The sequence below is a fragment of the Ursus arctos genome, unplaced genomic scaffold (assembly GCF_023065955.2).
Source record: "Ursus arctos isolate Adak ecotype North America unplaced genomic scaffold, UrsArc2.0 scaffold_12, whole genome shotgun sequence".
In the NCBI taxonomy this organism is placed as follows: domain Eukaryota; kingdom Metazoa; phylum Chordata; class Mammalia; order Carnivora; family Ursidae; genus Ursus; species Ursus arctos.
This window is the reverse complement of record NW_026622786.1, coordinates 33,327,413-33,340,279: the sequence shown is the minus strand read 5'-3', so window position 1 is coordinate 33,340,279 and position 12,867 is coordinate 33,327,413.

The following is a 12,867-nucleotide window of genomic DNA, read 5'->3' as shown; positions in this document are numbered from 1 at the left end:
ACACTCCATTGCTTCATTATGGTTAAAATATCTCATTGTCCTAGTTGAGCATTTATCCTGTGTGTTTTTATAGTACTGTAGAATCATCCAGTCTCTTGCCCATTTCTCCATGACCTTATGACTCACATGGCCCAGGCTCCAAAACTGCACTTGAATTTAAACTTTCTAGAACTAGAGCGCCTGGGTGGCTCAGTCGTTAAGCCTCTGCCTTTGCCTCAGGTCATGATCCCAGCATTCTGGGATCGGGGCCCACAACGGGCTCTCTGCTCGGTGGGAGCCTGCTTCTCCCTCTCCCTCTCCCCCTGCCTGTGTTCTCTCTCTAGCTGCCTCTCTCTCTGTCAAATAAATAAATAAAATCTTTTTAAAAAACAAAATAAAAATAAACTTTCTAGAACAGTACGAGCCAATAGAACTTCCAGCAATGATAAAAATGTTCTAAAAATCTGCACTGTCCAGTATGGTAGTCACTAGTCACAGGTGGCCATTGAGCACTTGAAATCTGGTCAGTATGACTGAAGAATGGAATTTTTTAACTTTATTTAACTTTAATTTTTTAACTTCAATTAATTTAAATTTAAATAATGACCTACGGCTAGTGGCTACCATATACCATACCACAGCTCATCTCTACCGCAAAAATCGTGATGCTCATTAAACTGAAACTATCGAATCTACTCAGTCAACAAATATTTTTTGAGAGCCTACAATATACTAGACTCAGTATTACGCCTTATATGGAATTTGTTCACTGAATAAAATAGACATTAGTTTCTGACCAAAAGGGAGAATGAGATAAAAGAGCCAGAGGGGTGGGAAGAAAACAGGAGAATGTGGCATCATGGACACTCAGAGAGAAGTTCCTCAAGAGGGTCTGGGGCCTTGCTCTACTGCGCAAGCAGCTGCTGAAAAGACAAGATGAAAACAGAAAAATATGAGCCAGATCTGTCATTAGCAAGAAACTTTATTGCCTCATCAAGAATAGTTCCAATGAATTAAAGGGCTCTGAAGCCATACTGGAATGGGTTAGAGTAAATAGGAGGTAAGAAAATGGAGAAGACAAAAACACTCAAGAATCAAAATGGAGAGGACACCAGAAGGGAAATGCATGGTCTGGGCATCATGCATGCTGAGTTTTGTAGGCCAAGGGGAATAATCTAACAGAGAAGGACAAATTGACAAAGCAGAAAAGGGCAGGAGGTAACTAATGTTCTTGAGAATGCAGGAAGGGCAGTAACATCCAGACAGCAGCGAGGGTCCTGGTCTTGGCTGAAAGGAGGGATACTTTCCCAAGTAAGAGAAGGAGAAGGAAGATAAGTACAAGTGAGGACAGGTTTTGCAAATTTGTTCACTTAACCCAGTTGAACCAACTGGCCCTGAAGCCTACAGAAGCAAGGAGTTGTGTTCAAAGACAGGTCAGCCTAGTACTCAAACATAACTGAAGAGCAGTTAAATATTTTTTGCAGTCTCTGGAGAAATCCCCAAAGGAAATGCATTAATAACAAACCAAAAAACCCAAAACTTCCTAAAACTTCTTCACCTCTCTGCCTCTATCTCTGCCCCTCGCGCTCCTACCTCTATCTTTTCCCGCTACTCCAGAGCCTTGAAAATCTCTTACTAAAAATATAAACGGAGTGAGATGAAATGATATCTGGTCCTGGCTCTAAAATTTTATGGTTCTATAAATGATAAACCTGATACTTAAAACTCCACCTTTTCATTTGTGAGAGGCTGAGCAAGCTCAGAGGAATTCTGAAGGTTACTGAAGGTTTTTTAATAAAGTGACTCAAGATGCCACATCATAATGTATGTAAAAAAAAAAAAAAACCTCACGTGGAAAACTCCAAAATTGCAAGGGAAGTAGTATGGGGGAAAAGCTCTGGGAGAAGGCAGGAGGTGGAGGAGGAGGAGGACCACAGAAAAGCAGGAGAATCGAGAATCGGGGCCGGCGCTGCCAAGCCCTGAGGAGAAATTAGACAAGGACATGGAGGCATAACATCTGTTCTTCTGTTCCAAGCAGCTTTTGTTTCCAAATTCACCTCCTCTCCTTTCTTTGCTTCAGCCAAGCCCTATCTCCCTTTTTTTGCAATGATAAAATTAGCAGAAAACTCACGAAGCAGTGGAAACCACTCTTAAACCATATCCTGAATAAGATGGGCACACTTGGCCACAGAGGATGATAATAATATAACCAAGGGTTTCTAACTTTTTTTTTTAATTCAAGAGGAAGCGAAGGGAGGAGGTAGAGTAACTTACCTCTTAAGCTGTTTGTTTGAAAATAATATGCAGAAAGGGGAAAACAATCCTCAACTAACAACTGCCTTCCTTGCCATCTGCTTAATCTAAACATTAGCATATCACATATCTGGGTGAACTCAAATTGCACTGGAAACGGAGGGCTCTGTTCCACTTTTTCAGCCTCTTAATGGGGGAGTCGAGTGAGAATTCTCTATGGGATTATATGGGCTTTATGGGCTTCCAACATATGCATTGAGGGCCACATTTTCAGTCCAGCCTTAACTCATCATACTAGGACTGGAGGCAAAATTGTGCCTGGCTTAATTAGCACAAGTACTAATCAAGTACTAATGAAATTTGCCCACAAGCAGTTCTTCAGACTGGGGCACAAGGAGTGCACACAATTTCCGTATATATCACTTAGCATGTCAGCACAAAAGGAGAGGAGAACTGAACAATTCCTCCCTAAAACTGGCTTCAGGCGAACCACAGGCAAACATCATCTCTACCCAGAAGTAATACATTAGTCTCATCAGTGTAAACTCTGTAAACCCTAAATCTGCAAACTGCATCCCAATTTGCCACATTAGGTTGCAAATTTATAAAAATATAGAGAATATTATCAATGAAGACACTTCATCCTCACCGATTTATGAGCTATTTAAGACTTGAATTTGGAAACGAGCGTGATCTGTAATGTACCTTAAAATATATAGGCAGTCTTTCCAGCTAAAATATCAGTTCTTAAGAGGTGTCAGTCACGTTGGAAAACAGACCTATTTGTTTAAACTCAGAATAATGACAAAAAGGAGGCCCAATCTTATCTCTTCCATCAGGGATATACCCTTAGTCTTCTTAAACTGGGTTTTGAATCTGCTATTAAGATCTGTCCAAGCATAAGAGCTTATTTACAACACAAATATTAATTACACAAAGGAGGATGCCTTCAATCTATCAATTAAATCATACTAATTGGAGATGCAGTAAGCCAATTGAAATAAGTATTTACATAATGAAGCTTCACACATAGGAAACATTTTTGCTCTGGATATCTCACAGTACTTGGCCAAAAATAAAATTCTGGGTCATCCCATTTTGGGGGACACAAGAGGAACAGTGATTAATTCTCAGAGCAAGTTCCGGTTAAAAAGCCAGGCAGAAAATTAAGTGAGGACTCCAGGAGGACTGAATGCTGCCATCTCTTCTGCCCTGCAAACTACACTCCTTCCTCAAAGGGCTGTCCCATTTTTCCTGGGAAAGGATCTCATGTTGAAAAAGCGGCAACTTACCCACTGGAACAGATGCAAGGACCAGATGACCCGTTGTTCTCTTTACGGACTATCAACAAACGTCACTTAAAAAAAAATGATGATCATTGGTGAGTGCTCAAAACCAGCCGGTTCACACAATGCCTTCACAAAATGAAATTCAGGAAAGCAAAAAGAAAGTAATCCAGAATGAAGGTAACTTGGATGCGACCTGTCACCTGTGGTCCCATGCAGTGAAAGCCTCCCACACAGCTTCCCGACTTACGGACAACAGATTAATTTTGACACTGACTTTTCCTGTCCTTTCAAAGATGCTGTTGTCTGGGTATTACGTTATATTCATTTTCCATTTGTAAACAGATCTAACTTATCCCTATAGAACAGTGGAAGACGGAAAAAAGGAATTTCTTGTCATTAGTGAGTTTTCTTTTTCCTGATTAAATAAAGGTTTGCGAACTATAAAGAGTGTGCAAATTTAACATGCTGTAAAACAACAAGAAAAATTCATATGGACCACAGACATTAACAAAATTCAAGCCTGACATTCTTCAAAGGAACCAAGGGCCCCATCTGCTGATGTTTAAATGTACTACAGTAGCAAACAGATTAAAAGGAGCATATGAAAGAAAACATTTCTCAAACTAAATTGCAAATTAGGAGCCCAAAGCTGCCGAATCTGAGGAGCAGAAGGCACCTTTAAAAGCCAGAGACCCTGCCCCTCTCACCCTCTTCTGTTTGGGGGTACAACTATATGGAAGTCATATGTACTTATTTTATCTTTAATTTAGCTTTTTTTTTAGTCCTCAGGGAAGAAGTTCCAAGCATACAGCCTTCACAGCCACCATGTGTCTACTGAAAGACCTTGGAGCAAATGTTCTTGTTCCTCCAACTAGTGACTCTTGTTTTAAAGTGACTTTGAACAACTAGAGTCTTAACAATGGGTTCTGACCTGCCCTTTTTGATGACAGAGAAGACATTCCAATCTCTTCTCAGTCTTATCTCCGAGCTTAGATAATTCTGGGTCCTTTCTCTGAAGTTTATTTTGTTTATGACCATTGCAGAACTAAGCAGGTAGATAAAGCATCAGAGAAAGACAGCAGATAGTTTAGAATGATGCTGTGTCAAAATTCACGATTTGACCTTTCTTTACCTTGTTCTCTTTACCTTAAAAATAAGATGTCAGATTGCATGAACTTTAAGTTCCTTTCCTCCTAGCTCTAAAATTCACTGTATTGTCCAGAAGGGTAGAAAGGATATCATACAGATCATCATATCAATAGAGCACATTGCATACATTAGGTACTCCATAAAAATTTGTTATTATAGCATATTTTCTGTCCAAAAGTGTTTGTCCTATAATTATCTTCTTTACTTAATTCTTCATTCTAAGTTCGTTATACCCCTTTTATATTTGGAATATAATACTTGTAGTGGACAATCGTTTGGGGCAATTCAGATTCCTTTCTGCCTTTCTTTAGAAAACAACCTCAGTGTCCTCAGAAATAATTCTCTCTCCTCAGTTATGAACGGTTTTCTTGAGACCAGCAGTCAAGGTTCTCTGACCTCTCTTAGCTGAGTTGTGAGCTCATCAACCAAGCTTGGCCAACTCTCCCTAGTGTGGTTTGAACTGTATGCAGAGTAAAACAAGAGGCTAAAAACAATCCGGCGGTTCATTCTGGCAGCATGCTCTGAAATAACTGTTAGCTGGTCCTAGGTCCCTAGGCTCCAGGAGCTGACCTAGTTGCTGTCGTCTGTCCGAGGTGGATTCTCTAGCCTTTCCCTCAGGAAGCTGAAGCATCATGCCGAGTTACCCTCCAGGCTTCCCCAAAACATCCTTTCCTGCTTCATACTGTGGTAGATATTGGCTGGTTTTACCTCCCACATGCCCCCTTGCTTCTTCCTAACAGGGCCTGGACATCCCAGCCATGGATTTGATGTGGAATTCACTTCATCTTTCTCTCTAAGGGTAGATTTTGATGGACTCAAGCTAATTATCACATCTCCTCCCTTTGGCCACAGCAAACGGTTCAGAAATGGGCCATAACTGAATGTGGGCCAAATATAAGACATGTTTGTTAGGAATTCTGGGAACGAGGTTACCTCTCTCTTCTGTGGGAATTATCTTAAAACTTGTTCTTTCTCATTGGATGTGAAGCATAAAGACCTAGTTGTATCAGTACTAGGAACTATCTTCCCATCACAAGAAGAATTAGTCCCGGGATGAGGCCAACACTGTGATAACTGTGACGAAAACAAAGAAACCACATCCTTAAAGAGGTCTGAAACTTGAACTTTTTAGTTATATGAAGCAGAAGATTCCCTTTCTTGTTGAAGCCATTTTGATTTGGTTTTCTATTATTTATAATTGAAATCATCCTAAATCATATTCAGTGTCTGCTTCTGTCACTAAGAATCAAAGAACTTTAACAGATACAGTATTCGATTAGGAATCTGACTTCCCAGGAAGATGAATCTCTGCTTGTTCTTATATGTATTCTTCTATTTAGATCTTTCAATATTATGATTGATTTATATATTTTAATATCACACTTGCTTTTTTACATTGTTGAATCCTCTTCAATCCATAGTTCACTATGACCCATCTTTTTTCTGTCATTCTCATCTAAAGTAAACCAATCATGTATTCTATTCTTTTGGTAGTTTGACTTTTTTCTTCTTTTGTTTACTAACCTCAATGTTTCCCACTTACCTCATTGTCCTAAGTAATTCTTCAATTCATCAAATTCATTTGCAGGCAGTAAGCAAATTTTGTCTTCTAAATTATTTACTAGAGTACACCACAGTGTGGGTATCTGTTCGAAGGAAGGGCCTAGTGTCCCCAACTACACTTTCCTGTTAGTTTAATGAAAACCTTCCTACTACGTCATCAGGATCAAAAGGAATGGATTTCACCTGGAGATCCAGCAAGGTCTTAGGTTGGGAGCATGTGGTTCTCGGGTGTGGTCATCTGTGACTAAGAGAATGAATCTACATCTCTTTTTGGATGAATTGTTAATTTCTTTCATATTATCTTTCATATTTGCCCCACCTCGTCAATTTCCCAATGTACTTTCAGTGATACGAGGAAAAGCTGGATGGACCACTTCCTTGACTAAAATACTACTTCTCTCCCTCTTATTCTCAGTCATTTACTTCTTCTGTACCTGCAACATATCAGCTCCTTCTGTCTCACCTCTCTCCCAACACCCTTCCCCCAGAGCTAGTCTCCTTTATTTCTTACTCATCTCAACTATGACACCACCATCCACCAACTTTGTCAAACTGAAGCATGGGCTTTTCTCTATCACCCACCACATCTTAACTAGTTACTAAGTAGACTTGATTTTACTCAAGTAATATTTCTGCAATATATTACCTCCTCTTACTTCTACTTGCATTTTCCAGTTGGCATTCTTTAAATTTCTTACCCGAATTATCCTCCTACCTTGTGCCTCTGCCTCCAGTCCTGCATGTTCATATACATCTTCCATCTGCCCTCAGAATGAAATATCTAAAATGTATCTGTGACCTTGCCATTTCCCTGCATAAGACAACAGTTCCCATTACTTTTGCCATGCATTCCAAGCAGGTCCTGTCTGCTCTATTCTTACCTCCCACCATCCTGGGCTTAGCTATTCCAGGTTCAGGAAGATTAAACTCTATGTGGTTCAGTCCCTGAAACACATTTCTTCCTGCCTCTATTCCATTCTCATGCAGTGTTCTCTGCCTAACACAGCTTCCCACTCCTTCAACTAGCTAACTCTGACTAAACCTTACTGACACTGCTTAAGTGTCATCTTTCCTACAGCGTATGCTCTGACTTCTCTTAGACTTGGCCAAGTGGTCCAATTCCGTAACCCTAGGGAATTCTGTGTACCATCACATCCTAGCACTTTCAAGGATAAATTTGAAGTAGGCACATCAACACAGTGCCTGTTCTATGCCTCCTCCCGCAGCCTTTGATGAACATACAGTTCTTAGACCTGTTCTTACCATGTGACTTTTACCCCCTTGTTGCAGTTGATGAAATCAGGGGTAGGCACAGAGTGTCAAAGGGCAGCCATGGTTGCTCTGAAAAACATGACCTGGACCAATTCTATCATGTTTGTAAGTCTTTTGAACTAAGAAATAAAAAAAGTTAGAAGCACGGGCAAATTCTGAAAGCCCATTATGTAGAGAAAAATCAAGACTGGTCCCTCGCAAGAAAAAGTTTTAAAAGAGCAGAAACCACAAGTAAGCAGAAGGGTAAGAGACAGAGAAGTCAAGAGACTATATTGAGGACTCTGACCTCCTGCTCGGAAACCACTGAAATCCCAGAGCCACCAGGATGCAGAACTACCTTCAATTCTTGCATTTTCTGATGTCAGGAGGCTCAGCTTTCCCTGGGTTATTGTGTGCTTATATTCTAATAATAATCTCTATACTAACCTCTCTAACACATGAAGAAAGAATGGGATGAATCTTAGTTCTAGTAAGTAAGAGCCCAATTAAAACAGCACTGAATTTTCCTCTTTCCTCATTGGTCTTTACCCCTAGACTATAAGCTTCCTAAGGGTAAAAGAACAGATATAGGGGGCACCTATGTGGCTCAGTCGGTTACGTGTCTGACTTCGGCTCAGGTCATGATCTCGGGGTCCTGGGATCGAGCCCCATGTCGGGCTGCCTACTGATCAGGGAGCCTGCTTCTCCCTCTGCCGCTCCCCCTGTGCGTGTTCTCTCTCTCTCTCTCTCTCTCTCTCTCTCTCTCAAATAAACAAGATCTTAAAAAAAAAAAAAAAGGAGCAGATATAGTATCTGGAGCATAGTAAACACTAAATAGAATAGCTATGGAAATCCGTAAATGAGGAACCCAATAAGAAAGGGTATAGGAGGCAGGTGATGGAGATCTGCTGCCAATAAGCTTAGGTTAACTATGTTAGTTCATAGGTTAACTATAAAACATCAATTATTTACAGATACTTTTTTTTTAACTGATAATTATGCAAGGGAAGTTATTCCACACTCCTCTCTATCTTGTAAAATATGGACCCTGAAATTTGATGCTATGTACAGTTCTTTTTAAAAAAGATTTATTTATTTATTTGAGAGAGAGAGAGCAAGCAGGAGCAGAGAGAGGCAGAGGGAGAGGGAGAGAATCCCAAGCAGACTCCCTGCTGAGCATGGAGCCTGATGGGGAGATCGATCTCAGACGCCTGAGATCATGACCTGAGTGGAAACCAAGAGTCCGATGTTCAACCCACTGAGCCATGCAGGCACTCGAACTATGTATAGTTCTTGATTACACTTTTATAGATTAATTTAAACAAGGACTTAATGATCACCTACTAAGTGCTTAGTACATTGCTGCATTCTATGAAAGGTACAAAACAAAAATGCGTGTTCTTAAGAATCTTATTTTCAGCATTTGTTCTTTATAAAGGTTCATTATCACCCTGCTCCTGGATCTTTACCAAGTATTTTGAAACTAATTTAATTACCCTATACCTTGCTCCTAATAAAAGCTTCCTTAAAAATAGAGTATTTAAAAAATGCCACAAGTTCCAGCTTCTTGCTCCAGTTAATCTAGTAAAAGCACAGTGAAATATTATCAACAGTAGACTTCATTTTTTTGACTGCTTCAGCCACAATAAAGAGATTATGAAAATTCTAAATGCCTTGCAACTTAAAGCATATAAACTCTATTTTTCAAACTATATGAATAGCTGGAAGAAGCAGCTACGAGTAAAGGCAAGCAGGGAATTGTAGAATAAAACTTTCATAAAGTCTCTGAGATGTCTAGTGAGGAAGTCTCAGGGCTGACTGTTAGGATGATTTAAAACCTTAAACATCATTTTGTTGACACATAATTCTTTTATATATTTTCAGTCTATAAATTGTGAGCTCCTCTAAAGGAAACACAGTTTTTCACAGTGAAAACAAAGAAAAAAGCCTCTAACTCTTATTACATTTTAAGCACCAGATAACTTTGCGAGCGGGTAACCGAGTTTATGAAATCATGTAGGTCAGCACTCTGTGAATCGGTGCGGCAGGAAGCATTTTCGAAGCCGACTTTCTATTGACACACAGCTAACTGCTTTCACATTTACTGTATTTCCTTATGGTTGTTAATGTGCCTCAAAAATATGGAAATGTGAAAACCAATAGATTCCATGGCTACAAATTGGATAGTAACAAATGCAGACAGAGCCTGTGTTTTTCCCTCCCTTTGGGACCCCGGAAAGTTTTGAGCAACAACAGCCGATGGGTTTTTTCTCCTTTGAAGGCATCCTGTCTTACTCAAGATAGTATTTCCACTACATATAATATCAGCAGAGAGGTGGAGCTTTTTTCCTCAGTAGGTTAGGGAAGAAATGATGCTCAATATATATTTACTGAATGTTTATTGAATAAATAAATAAAATATGAAAGAAGCAGTAGGGGATGGAGAGGAGGGTGTAGGGGGAATTGGAGCCAAGAGCGTTTTTTTTTTCAAATTTTCCAAAATTTCTGATGCTCAAAGCCTACCTAGGTTGGCTACCATCATGGTATTTTATATTGTGAGAAAAGAACAATTAGTCTTTCCTAAGGTCGGATAAGATTGTTTTGAGAAATCAGATGACCATAACCCTTCATTCATCCATTTACTCATTTATACAACGAATATTTGCCTAGCTCCTACCATGTCTCAGACACAGTGCTTGGTGCTGGAGATGCAGCAGTGAAGGAAACATTACATTCTAGTAGGACCTTACATTCTAGTGGGAGAAACTAGACCATCAACAAAGAAACAAACATCTAGGTAGCTTCATGTTGGTTAACGATAAATGCTATGAAGAAAAACAAATTAGGGCAGGGGGACAGGCAATGACGGGAACTACAATTTTTAGTTGTCATATGGACAGGGAGACCTCAGATCAGGATGAAGTCAAAGAAGAAGCCATGTGAGCATGTGGGTGAATCAGAGGCAGAGAGCCTGATCAGGGAGCACATGCAGAGTGCTGCAGGAACAGCAGGGAAAGCAGCGCGAGGCAGGTAGGGAAATAGCAGGAAGCTGGAATAAGTAGTACCCTGTAGGTCACAATAATATCTTTGGATTTTAGGTTATGTGTACGGAAAAGCCATTGTAATAGATATTCAAACTTGTCCTTTTCTAGATAGAATTTAAAATCCTGATAGAATTTAAACTCAAATGTATCAAACAGTGCTCACAGTATCAACCTCATGCTTACAACACTAATTTTCCAACCAGTTCTCCAAGTTTAATTCCAAACTCTGCATTTGGAGGAAGGCAGACATTTTTCTTTAACTGTAATAGTCGATCAAAGGTTTATCAATAATGGGCTTCTCAAAATATACCTGACAGCTTCCCATCAGAAACAGGTGTTTTCAGGAGCCAATTAAAGGTGAGCAACAAGAACACATCATCACCCATTCCAGTTCCCAGAAGTCCAAGATGGGACAAGACTGTGCTGAAACTTGGCCTATGGCAGGTCAACTCAGACTGAGAACCCAGGGTAGACAGAATACATAACTTGGAATAATTTTTCAGACCTAGTTCAAGTAAGCATAAATCTGAGGATAAATCATTTTTTTGAAAATCGTGCTATTGCTTTCAAATACATCCTCACTGCAAATAAAGATTTTCTAAGTGCAAGGACTTCTTTAATGACTCATTAATAATGACTAACACTCATGTGTATACCAACAATTAAAATGTGCTAAAGCTCTCAAAATGAGATGTTGGCACCTTTAAAATGGCAACAGTTCTGGTGTTAGTCAGGGTAGGCTAACAGCTGTTAAAAAAACTCCCAAACCTCAGAGGCTTAACACAGTACAATGTTACTTCTTGCCCTCATGACAGTCCAGGTTGGCAGCAAGGGCCTCAGCTTCATGCCATCATCCAGTGATCGGGCTCCTCAGACCTCATTATTCTGCACTCAGCCAGGTCCTTGGAGTCCTCTGCACTCAACCAGTGGCTGGGAAAGTGAAAACACGTGTGAGATTTTCACGCCATTTTCATGCCAACACCAAGGCAACCCATTCCATGATATTCCTCCAACTTTCCTGGTCATTCCTTCTTGGTGTCCTTTGCTGATTTCTCTTCTTCTCATGAACTTCTTAATGCCAAGGTAAGGGGATGGGGAGCTAGGTATCAGTCCTGGGGCTTCCTCTCTTCTCAATCTTAAGGCATTACTCAGTAATATAGCCCAGGGTCATGGCTTTAATAACATCTTAATGTTGAAGACTTCCAAATATACATCTCTACTTGGACTTTTCTTTCCAATCTCCAGGCCTATATATCAACCTTGTGTTCAACATCTCCATGCGGATGTCAAATGGACATATTACATTCAACACATTCAAAGCTGAACTCATGAGTTTCTCCCCAAATCTGCTCCACTTGCAGACTTATTGATGTCAATTGGTAACTTCTTCCTTGCAGCTGCTCAGGCAAAATCTTCACAGACATCTCTGATTCCTCCTATCTTACATTCATGTTGGCTCTACCTGCAACGTATCTCCAGAATCCTATGACATCTCATCTCCCCCATTGCTACCACCAATCTTGGCCACCATCATTCCATGGCTATATTACTAAAATGGTCTCTAATAGGTTGCCTTGATTCCATTCTTGACCCTCTAGAGTCTTTCTTAGCACAATAATCAGAGCAACCCTTTTTAAAGTATGTCAGATCATATCACTCTTTGGCTCAAAACCCTGAAGTGGTTTCTCCTTTCCCATTTCACTCATAGTAAAAACCAAAACATAGCCCACTGCTATGTACAAGGCCTCCAGCTTTTAGTCTAGCCTCATCTTCACTATTCACCCCCTTTCCTCCCTCTACTTCCTCACTCTGTTTGCATGTTCTTAGAACAAGCCAGGTATATTCCCACCTTAGCGCATTTACCTGATAAGAATGTTCTTCTCTCTGATATCTACCTGACTACTTCCTTCACTTTCTTCAAGGCTGTGCTCCAATTATACTTTCTCACTAAAGGTGGCCCTCCCCATGCTATGCAACACTGAAACTTGCCTACCTCCCACCTTACCGCAGTACTACTGCACCACCCTACTCATCTATATTTAATTTTTTACACTGCACACATATAGCCTTCTAACGTGCTATAAAATCTCTTCGTATTAGGTTTATTGCTTATTTTCTGTCTCCCCATCTAGGATTATAGCTATTCAAGGGTAGAGATCTTTATTGTTTTGTTCAAAGGTGACTCCCACATATCTAGATCAATACCTACTACATAGTACTGTTTAATAAATATTTTTGAGTGAATAAATGAAGAGCAAGCATCATAGTAGAAACAGCAGAAAAACTACTTAATAAAATTTGTCTGGTACTTCTGGTACCTGATCCTCTGCTTTATTAGC